The following is a 15,253-nucleotide window of genomic DNA, read 5'->3' as shown; positions in this document are numbered from 1 at the left end:
GTGGTGGTGGTGGTGGTGGTGGTGGTGGTGGTGGTGGTGGTGGTGGTGGTGGCGGTGATGGTGGGTTTTCACTGCTGGACACAGAACCATTTTCCTTGCCTTTCTTCTTTCTATTTTTATTTTCCTTTTCTTTCTTTCCTGTACCACTGTCACTCTTCTCAGATGAGTTTTTGAGAATGAATGTGCAGAGTTTATGATGTCTGTCAAGCATGACTGGGTAACTAGCTTTACAAGAATTACCTATCATTTGCTTCTTTGGATTGACATGCAGCTGTTTCAGGATTCTCACACTCAGGACAGAGAACAAACTTTTTAATGGATCTATCCATTGTGCGGCTTATTCTCCTCATGAGATCTGTTGACAATGTAACGGTCATTCTCAACATCAAACTGGGCCTATGCTCCCAGGTCACAACCAAAATAGTTGGCAGGATACACTGGAGGCCAATTAAGCACCTTTGCAATGTCAACCATGTTGACCATGTCTTGATTCCATTTTCTTTGCCCTCAACTTTAGCAGTCAGATGGAACATCTTGTAACGATAGAACTGGTCTGACACACTACAGTTGACATTGACAAACGTTTTGGCTTATTAGCAAGTTTATCAATAAAATGAAAAGATCTTTGGTCGCAACTTTTTGGTATCTTCTGTCTGAAGAAAGGATGACATGAACAACTACAAGAGTTCTCAGTCTCTGACATGAAAAAAATTTTGGCACTGAGACTGTAAGCTTCTTGGAGGCTACGTTTCCCCAATACAAGTGCCAATGGCTGTGCAATGGCTCATTTTCATCAAATAAAGACATAAACCCAAAGCCACTTGCACGGGACTGGAATGAAATGAGGCATGTGTGAATGGAGTCCTAGAAGGAGCAGCTGAGGTGGCAGAAAAGCACAGTGAGCAGTGGCCCAGTAGGCATCACTGAGCAGCAGGGAGGGGCTGACTATTCCAGCGATGTCCAGGGTCCACATCGTTGAGCTCCCATGGCCTTGTGACCTGGAACTGAGAGACAGCAACATGAGACTGGACATCGGGGCACCTTCCCCGCTAGCCAGCATCCCACTTCATGTACTTTCTTTATACCCTTCCAAACTATAACCTGTATCAAATGAAATTAGTTAGATTCCTGATATTAGAATTTAAAATAACATAAGTTTTTTAAATGTACATTTTATCAAATGCACGTTGGCATTTTATAAAAATAATTTGAACCACATCTCCATGACTTAAATATTTATCAAATGCCTACTCTGTGTCCAGCCCTGAGGAGAATAAGAGAAGAGCAAAAGATATGATCTTTACCTTTGAGGAACTTTTGGTCTATTTAGAGACAAAACTAACATTCATGACACAAGTAAAGAAAAAAAAAAAAAAGACCACACGAATAGTATATAGAGCACAATATAGGGCCCTAGGGTCTATTAGAATTCTGAGCAAAGAACTCTCATGTACATTCACTGGAGAGATTTGATGGAGTCCTCCTACTCTCACAGCACCACTGTTCTTGCTCCTAAGAGGAACTGGACAGAAACCATGTTTGACAAACAATATCTCTAGGGGAGAAGGTTGCACAACCACCTGCAGAAACCAATTTAATCTCACATAATAGGATCTGAACTTCTTTTAAATGAGTTAGGCCACTTGAGAGTTTCACAAGTCAGTTCCCAAATTAATTTAGCATTTATCTTCCAGACAGGCTATTACAGCTAACAATAAACTCCCGTTAAAGGAATTCTGATGAATGTGGCTGAGGAAAGGAGTTCCTCATTTCTCACCCCACTTGACTTTTTTGCAACATGTGACACTGTTGACCAACCACCCCTGCTCCACACCCTACCCAACACCATGCTCTTCTAGTTCCTTTCCTACTCTCTGACTGCTCAGCCTCAAGCCCAGGGTCTGGCACATAGTAGGCACTCAATAAATATTTTTGAATGATTGAGTGCTTCTAGTTCTCTTCTCCGACTTTTCTGTTTTCATCCAACATTTAAAGGTAACCATCCTCTCACCATGTCTCCATTTTTAGCTCTCTTCTTTTCTACTATACTTGCTCCTAATGAGTGATCCCATCCACTCCCATGGCTTCAGCTTCCACCTCTACACTGATGACACCCAAATGCATATTTCCATCTGTCCTCAAAGCCCCATATTTCCAATAGGACCTATTGCCTATAGGACCACTCCTAGGTGTGTTGCAGGCAATTGAAGGTCAATATGTCCAAAACTGAACTCATTATCTTTCTCTTAAAGTTATATGAATATGTTCCTATGTTATGAATGTAGGTTTACAGTCCCACTATCTCCTCAGTCACTAGGGCTAAAACCTTCTAAGGCATCTTCAAACCTTCACACTCTTGCACCCTTCACTCAAAGTATGATCAGTTGCCAGGTCTCATCAGTTTTCCCTCTGTTATCACTGATATCTGTCTCCTATTCCTCATCCTCACTGCCTCAGCACCTTCACTGTTTATTTCCTGGATTCTTGTAATTACTACTTGACTAGCATTCCCTACAATATGTTTAATTTATTTTTCACTCTGTTATCAAAGTAAAACTGAAAATCATATGTCTCCTCCAAAAATCATTTTTTTTTATTTTTATAAATCACTTTTTGGCTTATTTTATAAACTTGCATTAGTGAAGAATGATTTTGGTTGCAGGTAACAGAAACGCCAACTAACTTATACAAATAGAGATCTATTTTTCTCACATAAGAGTAAGTCCAGAGGTAAGTAGTCACTGGCATTCATTTATTGGTGCCATCAAGAGCCTAGTGTCTCTTTCGATACTTCTGCACTATCATCCATCCTCAACATGTTGGCTTTTCATCTTCATTTCTGCCAATAATCCGGCTTCAGGATGGCTATTAGGGCCCCAGGTATTGTTACCAGCAATCAGGTGTCAGCACTGTGTGAGAGTCAGGGCTCGGTCCTTGGATTCCCCCGTGGAAGTTTTACATGGCGGCCCAATGCTTGAAGAAAGACTGCAGGCAAAGAGTAGCAAGCTGAAACAGAAGCAATTTTACTAAGTAAGGCAAGCCAGCAGAGGTTATACTTGGGAGAAAGTCCAAGTGGGCAGCTTGATCAAGGATAGAGTGCCTAGACAAATTGAGGGTTGGCGTTTATATGGGCCATAGAGTTTCTTTGTTCTCTCTCTGTCCCTCCTACCTCAAATGGCATGAATTTTCTGCTCCTCCCTTAGATCTTACTACTCTTGTCCTGGGCATGCACAATGTATGCTCTTAGATAAGAAGTCATACTCCTGCACCCTGAAGATTTTGAGGATAGGCACATGCCCAGTTAACTAATTTTGCTCATACCGGTTGAGCACCTTTTTTGTATACTTTCTTCTGCTGAGCTGGTCTTGGGGCCTCGTTAACCCTTCATTGTCCCCCTCCCTCCAACTCATAACTACCTACCCTGTCAATGTCATGTCTGCATGACATTGAGGCAGAAACTAGGATGAAGTTGACAGCATTAGCAATGTCTGTGTATTTTCTTCAGGAAAGAAAAGGTCTGCTAGTAGCCTCTCAATATTATTTTGTTTATGTATTATTAGATATAAGTGTGTTACTGTCATGTGGACATCTTGAGCTGCAAGGGAGACTAAGCATATATTTGGCTTTTCAAGTCTCTGTTGTAGGTGCAGGCAAGGGAGAAAGGGACTGGGAATAGATGTTGGGTTATTCAGCACAGTGTCTGCCACATTCTCCTTTCATTTGATCATTTCTACAACCTTATGAGTAAGATGATTATATTCATTTTCAAGTTAAAGATATTGAGATCCAGAGAGTTTAGGTGGTTTGCCCAAGGTCACGGCTAGTCAGTGGCAGAGTCATAGACACCACTATTTGATCCCTACTGAGAGCTTTACCACACCATTGCGGTGTGAAATATTTCCTATATCAGGAAATATTCTAAGCTCCAGGGAATTCCAGGCCCTCGGGAATCTGACCCCAGACTACCTTTCCAGGTTCATCTCTCATAACATCCCTCCACACTCCTATGCACTATCCAAATTCTTGGTTGCCCCTCGACTGTGCTAGATAACTGTAGACTGCCATTCCCTTGCATGTGCTGATCCCTCAATGGAATGACCTTCCTTTTCCACCCTTGCCCCAACAACATCATTAGGTTTTGTTTATTGAATTGAAATCTTATTCATACTTCAAGATGCAGGTTAAATTCTGCCTCCTAGCTGAAGCATTCCTTAATTGCATCAGTCATAATTATTCATTATTTTTGCCAGAAGCCCCAAGCTCTATTAGAGCACTTTCTTTTACTCTATCATGATAATTTCTTACTTTGTTATCTGCCTCCATCATAAGCTCCTTGAATGCTTCTGAGTCCTAATTATCTCTGTACCCATGCTCCAGAACAGCACCAGGCACAGGGAACAGGGCCAGTGAGCATTTTCTTTGTAATAGCTTTATTGAGATATAATTCACATACCATACTATTCACTTATTTAATGCGTATAACTCAATGGTATTTAGTATATTCACGGAGTTTTAGAACAATAATCAGTTTTAAAATGTTCTCATTGGCTCAAAAAGAAATCTCATACCCTTTAACTACCACCCCTCAATTCCCTATTGCCTCCAGGCCCCAGCCCTAAACAACCATTAATCTACTTTTTGTCTGTATAGATTTGCTTATTCTGGACATTTCATACAAATAGAATCATATAATATGTGGCCTTTGTGTTTGGCTTTTTCACTTAGCATAATGTTTTCAAGATTGTTTCATGTATGATGAATCAGTACTCTATTCCTTTTTGTGGCCAAATAATATTCCATTGTACAAATATACCAAATTACTTTATCCATTCATCAGTGCATGGCCATTTGAGTTGTTTCCACTTTGGGCTATGGTACATAATGATGTTGTGGTGATGTAAAAATATTTGTTTGAGACCCTGCTTTTAATTACTTTGAGTATATTCCCAGAAGTGGAATTATTGGGTCATACGGTAACTCTTTGTTTAACTATTTGGGGAATTGCCAAACTGTTTTTTATACTAGCTGTATCATCTTACAGTCTCACCAGAAATGTACAAGGGCTTCAATTTCTCCACATCCTTGCTAATGCGTGCTATTGTCTGACTTTTTGGTTATAGGCATCCTAGTAGGTGTGAAGTAATATCTCATTGTGGTTTTGATTTTCTTTTCCCTGATGACTAATGATGTTGAGCATTATTTCATGTGCTTGTTAGCCATTTGTATATCTTTGCGGGAATTAGCAGGAGGAAAGAGAGAGAGAACAATTAGGAATGAGTAGGAAGCTATTGTTGGTCTCACATGAACTTAAGATATTGTTAGTTATTGTGGAGAGAAAACAAATTTGTATGATAATTAGGAAGAATAGAAAGGAATTGATGTTTGATTCAATGTGAGGGGAAAAGAGAAAGAGGAGTAAAGAATTCTAACTTAGACAATTGAGTGAATGATGGAATCATTAACAAGAGAGGGGACACAAAAGTTTTGAGAGAACATAATTTCATTTGGGACCTGTTGAGCTCAGAATGCCTGTCCATCTAGAGAGGCCTAGAAGGTCTTTAGAGGCTTACACATAAGCTGCTCCTTACTTCAGTTTCTTGTTAATAGATAGAAGTACAATTCTCACTAGTATAGTAAAGTAAACATCTTCTGGATCTTATGAAGCACATAGTATGCAAAAGTTATTCATTCGTCATTTTTTGTGAAATGATCCAGTTTGGAGCTTACATTCTAGCAGAGGAGACAAACAGTAATAAAAAAAAATTGGAGTGACATCAGAAGCATGGTGGCATGAGGGATCTCCTTGGATCTCTTCCCTTGAAATAATAAGCTGAACATCTACAACTCAACAAATAACACCAAATTTGCACACAAGCACATCTGAGAGATCTGCACATCAGAGCAGAAGGTCAGAATCGCTCCAGTCTGTGGGGGTAGGTTCGGAGAAATAACAGAACTGCCATACACATCTGGTACTCTCTACAGGATGAGGGGGAAGGGAGATTTCATAGCTGGTTCTCTGAACAGTGCTGCCTGAGAAATCAGCGTGTTCCACACAGAGGAGCCTAGGGATCAGGGCAGAGGGCTGAGCAGGAACTGAGTGCAGAGGGGGCAACAGCTGTGTCTTAGCAGTTGCGGTTGCCAAGCAGGAGGCTAAGATAGAGAGACAGGTCATGCCTCTCTCCCCTGCCACCAAATTGGAGCATACCCTCCTCCCACTCCATATCCTCTCAGAAGTAGCACCAAGTCCCAGGAGAATTTGCATAACCAGTACTGAAACATACACTACAGCCAGTACCAGAGACAGGCATGGTGATACCGAAACAGGACAGCTAAAACCTGGGGGACAGAACTATAGGAAGGGAAGCAGCTACACACATCCAAGCCTCTTCCAATTAACCTTTACCCCACCCAGTCAAATGGAGTCAGAAAGAACCAGCAGAACATTGCATCTGACTATTGGGGCAGTAACGAGACTTCAGGGCCTCTTTAGAGTTCCAGATCTCAATCGCCCTTCACACTCTTTCACTGAGGTGGAACCCTGGGACCAAGCCCGCTTGATCACAGAGAAACTATACAGCCTACTGGAGAGAAAGGAGCATTTTTAGCCTCAAAGCAGATTCCCAAGAAACTTGGATGCCACCTATTGGGGGGGGAAAAAAACTCTTCTTATCAACCTGCTTAAGAGAGAGTACTACATAATAAATTTTCTTAAAAAAAAAAAAAAGCAGAGTACACTCCCATTAATGCCCAAGTGGAAAAATAATCCATCAAGCACTATGAAAAATCAAAGACACAAGGCTGCTCAGAAAGAAAGTGAAAAATCTCCAGAAAATAAGCTTAAAGGCATAGAAATATACAATTTAAATGACAGAGAATTCAGGATTGCACTTCTGAAAAAAAATATCAGATGCAAAATATTCTGACTGACAATTCTGAGATTAGAAACAAAATAAACCAACAAAGTAAATACTTAAGCAAGGGGATTGAACCCCTAAAAAAAGAACCAAATAGAATTTCTGGAGAGGAAGAACACATTAAAAGAGATGAAGAATAAAATAGCAACCTTAAGGAATAGAGCTGACCAGGTGGATGAAAAATATAGTTATATCAAAGAGAAATCTGGAAATCACACAGAAGGAAGAAGAGAGACTTTTGAATGAAAAAAAAATGACAGAACTCTACAAGAACTATCTGACATCATCAGGAAAAGCAACATGAGAATAATGGGTATACCAGAAGGAGAAGAGAGGATGAAGGAAACAGAGAGCATACTCAGTCAACAAGAATATCTCAAATCTATGGAAAGAACTGGATCTTCAAATTCAAGAAGCAAACAGAACATCCAATTATCTCAACCTAAAAAGGCCTTCTTCAATACACATTATATTAAAATTGTTAAAAATTAATGACAAAGAAAGAATTCTCAGGGCAGCCAGGGAAAAGAAGATGTTAACCTATAAAGGAAAACCCATTAGATTATCAACAGACTTCTCAGTACAAACCTTACAAGTCAGAAAAGAGTGGAATTCCTTTATTGAAAGAAAGAAATTATGAGCCCAAAATAATATATCCAGCAAAGCTCTGCTTTAAATATGAAAGAGAAATAAAGAACTTTTCAGACATACAAAAGCTGAGGGAGTTCTCTACCACAAGACTTGAATTACAGGAAATACTGAAAGGGGTCACTCCACCTGAAACAAAAGGTCAAAAAATACATAACTATGAGTAAGATGACTAACAAGCAGACAGAAGTAGGAAAGTGCAATCATTTTTAAGAACAGGGTATTATAGGACTCAAGAGGAAGATGGCAGACTAGGTAAAAGCAGGATTTGCCTCCTCCCATGTCCACATTGAAATTACAACCAAATTATAAAATAATCAATGTGTAGAATCACCTGAAGTCCAATTGATCATAGCACATATGTCTGATAATGCAAAGAAGGAGCCACATTGAAGCCAGTAGGAGGGGGAAAGTCACAAATTGGGCTGGACTCACACCCATGGGTGGTGGAGGAACACTGGGAGGGAGAGCAAGGCTGCAGAGATCCCCCTTAAGGAGAGAGGGGTCCTAGCCTCATGAAGGGGCTTCCCAACCCACGGTTCCAGCCCAGGGAAGAAAAATTCCCCAAAACTCTGGCTGTAAAAATCAGAAGGGATTCTGGCTGTCTGGATAAGTCAGAAGGAGACTGAAACCCTAGACAACACTATTAGGTCCAAGAGGGCTCAATCCCTATCCTGCCATGTAATGTGGGAACCAGAGTTCTCCTTTACCTTTGTGTGGAAACCGGACCTTGCATGCAGTGCTACATGCTCATCTCCTGCATTCTGGACTCTCCTCCCTTCCCTATCAATAAATTGGGAAGGGAGGAGAGTCCAGAATGCAGGACTTGAATTACAAAATATTGTAATTCACCCAAAATATTCCCACCAAAAAGTCCACCTCAAGCCCCAAATAAGTTTTAGGTCCCCTCGCATTTGGGGCTGACGCCATCTTTGGCTCAGACAGGCTGTCACTCTGCTACAGTAAACCTTGCTTAACACCTTCAGCCTTGTGCGTTCCTTCTTTGGTGAACCTAACATCTAGTGCTGAAACCTAGGAGGGTTTGGTGCAGGTTCAACCCAGTGGCCTCTCCTCTGAGCCCCAAGGTTATTGATTTACAACCTGGAGAGCAGTGGCCTGCAGCAGCACACCCAGAATAACCTCTGAGTCCTACCTTAACCTTGGGCTCTAAGGGTTTTAACCTTAACCTCCCAAATCCTCTTGGAACCCAGCCAGGGAGAATGCCAGACCGGGAGCTTCAACTTTTCATTGCTGAACTGCCAGTCCACAGCAGACACTTAATTTTTGAGTGAGTGGTAATCCACCTCTTCTCAGGTCTTCTGTCTCTCTTGTTCTCTGACAAATCCTAGCGATAGGTCAAAAGATTCCTCAGCCTCCTGGCCCAAGGTATTTCTGAACTGGGGATGTCAGACTCAGAAAGGACCCCTCTGCTCTATTGGATGGACTCTTTGGGTAGGGATGCCCACCCAAAAAGCTTCTCCCTCCCTTGTAGTTTGCCACTCAACCTCCTCACTTTCCCTGTCTTTCTCATCCTCTTCATCATGGGGAACACACTCTCTACACCTTCCAAAACCACTCTACTTGGCTGCTTATTAAGGAACCTAGACAACCTCAGCCTCAAGGGTGATATCAGACCTCACCATTTCATTTTATATTGTAACACTGCTTGGCCATAATATAAATTGGATAATGGATCTCAATGGCCTGAGAACAGCACCTTTGACTATAACACATTAGAAGACCATGACAACTTCTGTCACCACAATGGAAAGTGGTCTGAAGTCCCCTATGTCCAGGCCTTCTTTACTCTCTGCTCCAGATCCTCTCTCTTTAAACTCTGTTCTACTTATCAGATTTTACTTCTTCACTCCAAACAGTTTACTTCCCTTAACTCTGAAACCGACACTTCCGTTTTTGATCTCATTGACCACGGACCACCATGCCCTAGGCCCCCACACCCATGTGCTCCTCTTTCAGCTGACCTCCCAGAAGACTCCCCCACTCCCCCTCTCCTAAACTCCTTGGCTCACAACTCTCCCACCCCTTCCTCCCTTAACCCTTCAGCTCCCAACTCTCTCACTCCTTTCTCCCTTAACCCTTTGGTTCCCAACTCCCCCAGTTCTTCCTCCTTTAACCCCTCAGCTCCCGATGAATCCAGCTCAGATCCTTCAAAACCATCCTTCCCCACCCCTCATATGCATTATCGGACTCACCTCCAGGAGCCTGCTACTGTTTTCCCTTTAAGGGAAGTTGCAGGAGCTAAGGGTATAGTCCACATTCATATCCTTTTCTCTGGTCGATCTCTCTCAAACTGAGAAAAAGTTAAGATCCTTCTTCACTGACTCTGCCACTTATGTCAAGGAATTTGAATACCTAACTCAATCCTATGATCTTACTTGGCATGACCTCTACATAATCCTTTCCTCCACTCTTTCCCCTGAAAAAAAAAGTAAAGAATCTGGCTAGCCACTCAGGGTCAGGCTGATATCCTCCACCAGCAAGATAATCAACAGCTGGTAGAGGCAGTGGAAAGTCAACTGTTATCTACCCTCTCAAGGCCCAACTTTCTTCCCCTAAAGTCATTTATCTCAGTCTCTCTATTACCCCGCAATATTGTGCCATTACTTAGACAAAAAAGACCTCATCGCATCGCTACCACTTCCCACCTCAAAACAAGAGCTCCTGTCTTTCCTCGGATTAGCAGGGCTTCTCTGTATTTGAGGCCCTAACTTCAGCATTCTAGCCTGTCTTTTATACCTGGCCTCTGAAGATCCTTTGACTGAACCAATAGATCCCACCATTAATATTAGTCCTTACTTCTGGAAGTTACAGCAGGCCCTTATATCGGCTCCAGCTCTTTGCCTTCCCAACCTCTCCAAACCTTTAACACTTTACACTATGGAAAAGGAAGAAATAGCACTTGGACTCTTAGGACAAGTTCAGGGAGCCGACACTCGGGCAGCTGCCTATCAAAACAATTAGATACTACAGTCGAGGGTTGGCCAGCCTGCCTAAGAGCCCTGGCAGCGACCATTCTTCTAACTCTTGAAAGTCAGAAACTCACATTCGGACAACTCATCACGGTTTATTCTTCACATAACATCTCTGACCTCCTAATATACAAAGCTACCCCAAATCTCCCTCCCTCTAGAATACAAACTTTTCACATAATCTTTATTGAATCTCTTCATGTTACCCTAGCCAAATGGCCTTCACTCAATCCTGCCAATCTTTTACCCATCCCCCCAAAAGAGACTTCACACTCTTGTATAGAAATCCTCAACCTTAAGACTCCTTATTTCCCAAACATAACAGACTCCTCTTTACCCAATGCCTCACACACTTGGTTTATTGATGGTAGTTCTCCCAGGATAGGAAAAAGTTGGCAGACTATGCAATAGTCTCTCTCATAGAGGTCATAGAATCCAGACCTTTCTTGTAGGGACTACCTCTCAAAAGCAGAATTGATTGCCCTCACCAGAGTGTTAAGCTTAGCATCTGGACAAGAAGTTAACATCTATACAGATTCCAAATATGCCTTCCATATTCTCCACTCACATGCCTCAATTTGGGAAGAAAGAGGATTTCACACTACAAAAGAATCTTCTATTACCAATGCCTCCTTAATTCTTAAACTTCTTCAGGCTGCTAGTCTTCCCAAGGTGGCAGCAAGAGTTCATTATAAGGGGCACTAGGCAGGAAACAACCCCATCATATAGGGCAATAATAAAGCAGATACAGAGGCCAAAAGGGCAGAGCAGCAACCACCCCTTTTCTCCCAACTCTTAGCTATTCCTCATTTCATGCCACAATACTCTCCTAAAGAGTCTCATTCTCTCCTCAGGCTTGGAGCAGATAAGGAAGACCTGTGGCTAAAGATGCAAGGAAGGTGTATCTCACCACAAGACCAAGCTCAAAATATCCTGCAAGATATTCACAACTCCTTACACAATGGATTTAAATCACTTTTACAACTCCTTAAACTTTTCATTACTTACAATAACTTTAATACTCTCCGAGATATTACAAAAAATTGCTCTATCTGCTCCACAGTCTCTCCCCAAGGGACTTTACGTCTTCCTTTCCTTCTTATCCATCAGGTTAGGGGCAGCATCCCTGGACAGGATTGGCAAATTGACTTTATACACATGTCTCTCATCAGGAAAACCTGATACTTACTAACCCTTGTAGACACCTTCTCTGGATGGGTTGAGGCTTTCCTTACCACCTCTGAGAAGTCTTCTGAAGTAACCCAGGCCCTGCTCAAAGACATTATTCCTTCCTTTGGATTACCTGCCTCATAATTCAGATAACGGCCTAGACTTCATATCTCAAATAACACAGAAAGTCAGTTCCACCTTAGGTATTTAATGAAACCTACACAGTTCTCAAGAAAAGTTGAAAAAGCTAACTCTTTAATAAAAACCCAGTTAACTAAGCTTAGACTAGAGGTTAAGGAACCTAGGACTTCACTCTTATCTCTTGCCCTCATGTGCATTAGGGCCTCCCCTCGGGCCCTTTCTTTCCTCAGCTTCTTTGAACTCATGTACAGAAGGCCTTTTCTTCTAGGTAACATCTCAACCACAATGTCCCCATTAGGATATTACGTACCCATGCTAAATCTATTAGACAAATACTAAGAGAACATGCAGACCAAGTCCTGCCAAAATTGTTCACAGGAGATCTTCCACCTACTCTTGTAATCCCTGGTGATTGGGTCCTACTTAAGAATTTACACTCAGAGGATCTTAAATCTAGATGGCAAGGCCCTTGCCAGGTATTTTTAACCACCCCAATTGCTGCAAAGATTACTGGACAGCCAACCTGGTTCCATCTTTCCAGGCTAAAACGAGTCTCCAATAGTTCACCAAAGGACTAGACACCCCAAAATACCACAGCTATTCCATCAGACCTACAAAGCTTTGGCTAGTCCACATTCCTGAAGAAGAGGACTAATGAGTAAACTTTACTGTCCCTGTCCCTTCTGTTCAGGTTCAGACTCTCCCCTTCTTTCATAACAGACAACACCACTACCCCAACAAATTCTTTCAGCCTTAGCACAGTCTCCCCTTTCTCTCTGTCATGAGATTTTAATTTTTTATATGGGATTCACTTTTATAGGGAAGCTTTGATTTCTCATGGACAAGTATCACTCACCTAGTAGATTCATGGGGCAAGGTTCCTCATTATGTAGATCAAGAACACCTCCCATTTCCGCCCTATTAATTGTACTTACTTATATCTCCCACCGATCACATGCTTCCTCTTATGCTTCCCTACAGAGCTTTCTCACTCATCGTGAGTGTTCTCTCAATCTCACCCATTCACTCCTCAATAATTCCAACCCTATAGTAGCCAAGGACTGCTGGCTCTGCCTTTACCTCTCTTCCTCAGCATACTCTGCCCTCTCCATTCCCCTCACCAAAAAGGAACATATACAAATGACCTTTTCATATCAAAAAGAAAAAAAGGGCTCCATTTTCCTTGAAATAGCAGATACACTCCTTGGAAGTTACTCCACAGCACAGGCTAATCAACCTGCTGATTTCTTCCGCATCTATACCTAATCCCTTGCAAAGGTAGCACACCCCTCCATACCATTAATAAGACCCACTACCCTCATACTCCTTTGATTTCCAAAGCTCCCCTTTGTTTCACAAGAACTAGTGACAATACATCTGTAGGATATCTACTTTTCAATCTATGCAATCAGACAGTCACAATCCAGATCCTCAACAGACACTGGACTCAATGGATAGACTACCAACTCTTTCCAGAGGCTAATGGCCATTTTCTACAAACCGTTCACTTCACAGGCTACCCTACATTCCTTGCAACCTCTTAAAACTGTTCCATACACCCCTCCTTCTTTCCTTGAATTACAACAGTCTCCGCAGTTCCCAAATACTTTCATTGTGGACCTACTAATACTTCTACTCATCAAACTGGGTAACAGAGGTTGCTCCATCCAGAGGATTCCCTGAAACTCCACTTCCCTCAACTCATGGTCCCGCCCAAGCCACATCCAGTTTTGTCCTTGGTGAGTCCAGTGCTCCTTGCTGAGCAGAGACAAGGCTCACACTGGTGACAGCTGGTCTCAGTTTCTAGCATGGCCTCTTGAGGCAACTATAAGCATAGCATCTGTGGATTGCTTGCTGAATCTTAACAGGTGGCCTCCTGAGGGGCACAGGCTGGGTCTAAACTTGGCCTGCAGCTAAAATCCTCTCGGGACTTTGCCACTGGACACCTATTTCACAAGGCCACACTAATAAGACTGGGAGACTTAGCAGCTTTTCTTAGTACATAGAATCAGACACAGAAAGTTAGACAAAATAGGAAGACAAAGAATCAGAAACCATATGAAAGAACATAAAGAGATCCAGGAATAATGGAATCAAACAATCTAACAGATGCAGAGTCCAAAACACTTGTTATAAAGATATTCAACGAATTTAGAGGAAGTGTTGATGAACTCAGTGATAACTTTAACAAAGAGATTAAAAAATAAAAATGGAAATGGAAATTACAAAAGGAAACCATTCAGAAATGAAAAACATTATCTGAGATGAACAGTATATTAGAGGAAATTAACAGAGTGAATAAAAAAGAGGATCAAATGAACTATATAGATGATGGGAAAGACAAGGACACTCAATCAGAATGGCAAGAAAAAAGAAGCCAAGACTACAATAATAATTTAAGGAGCCTAAGGGACACAATTAAATGTAAAAATATCTGTCATAGGAGTACCAGAAGGAAAACAAGATGTTGAAGAGCTATTTGAAGAAATAATGATGGAAAACTGCCCCCATCTTTAAAGGAAATAGACACACCACCCCAGCAAGCTCAGAGGGTCCCAAAAAAGAGGAGCCCAAAGAGGCCCATGTGAAGACACATCATTATTAAAATGCCATAGGTTAAATACAAAGAAAGACTCTTAAAAGCAGTAAGTGAAAAGCAGTTAGTTACCTACAAGGGAGCACCCAGAAGACTGGCAGCTGATTTCTCAAAAGAAATGATGCAGGACAGGAGGGCTTGGCACAAAATATTCAAAGTGATGAAAACCTAGAGTCTACAACCAAGAATACTCTATCCAGCAAAGCTATCATTTAGAGTTGAAGAATAGATAAAGAGCTTCCAAGACAAAAATAAGCTAAAGGAATTTATCAACACCAAGCCAGCATAACAGAAAATGTTGGAGGGGATTCTTTAAGAAGAAAAAACATGTATCAAAAACAAGAATAAAGAATGGTAACTACATTTCTATCAACAAGTACTTCAAATGGAAAAGAATTAAGTGCTCCAACCAAAAGATAGAGTGGCTGAATGGATAAGAAAAAAAAAAAAAAAAGAAAACAAAACCCTTACACACGCTGCCCGCAAGAGACTCATTTCAGATTAAAAGGCACACACAGACTAAAAGGAAGGGAATGGGAAATGATATTGCCTTGATGGACATAGAAGGTATTGTGCTGAATGAAATAAGTCAGACAGAGAAAGACAAATATCACATGATTTCACATACATATGTAATCTAAGGAACAAAATAAGGAATGACAACAAAAGCAGAAATAACCTCATAGATACGGAGAATTTTTGAGGGCTACTAGATGGGAGAGGGTTTGAAGGGATGGTGAAAAAAGGGCAATGGAATTAAGAAGTACAAATGGATAGTTACAAAATAGAAA

At 41.4% G+C, this 15,253-nt stretch overlaps 1 long non-coding RNA gene and 1 pseudogene across 1 annotated transcript in view; both read right to left on the bottom strand.

Annotated features, from left to right (window-relative positions):
- LOC105307063 overlaps positions 1-973 on the bottom strand; it is a 1,499-nt pseudogene extending 526 nt beyond the window's left edge.
- Positions 974-7,168: 6,195 nt separating this feature from the next.
- The window catches only part of LOC111732592, a 29,792-nt gene continuing 21,707 nt past the window's right edge, over positions 7,169-15,253 (bottom strand). Inside the window, exon 3 of the long non-coding RNA XR_002777627.1 lies at positions 7,169-7,274. This is a non-coding gene — a long non-coding RNA (uncharacterized LOC111732592). The remainder of the gene's footprint in view (positions 7,275-15,253) is intronic.

Source organism: Pteropus vampyrus, unplaced genomic scaffold (genome assembly GCF_000151845.1).
Source record: "Pteropus vampyrus isolate Shadow unplaced genomic scaffold, Pvam_2.0 Scaffold472, whole genome shotgun sequence".
Classification (NCBI taxonomy): domain Eukaryota; kingdom Metazoa; phylum Chordata; class Mammalia; order Chiroptera; family Pteropodidae; genus Pteropus; species Pteropus vampyrus.
This window is presented reverse-complemented; position numbering and strand designations above follow the sequence as displayed.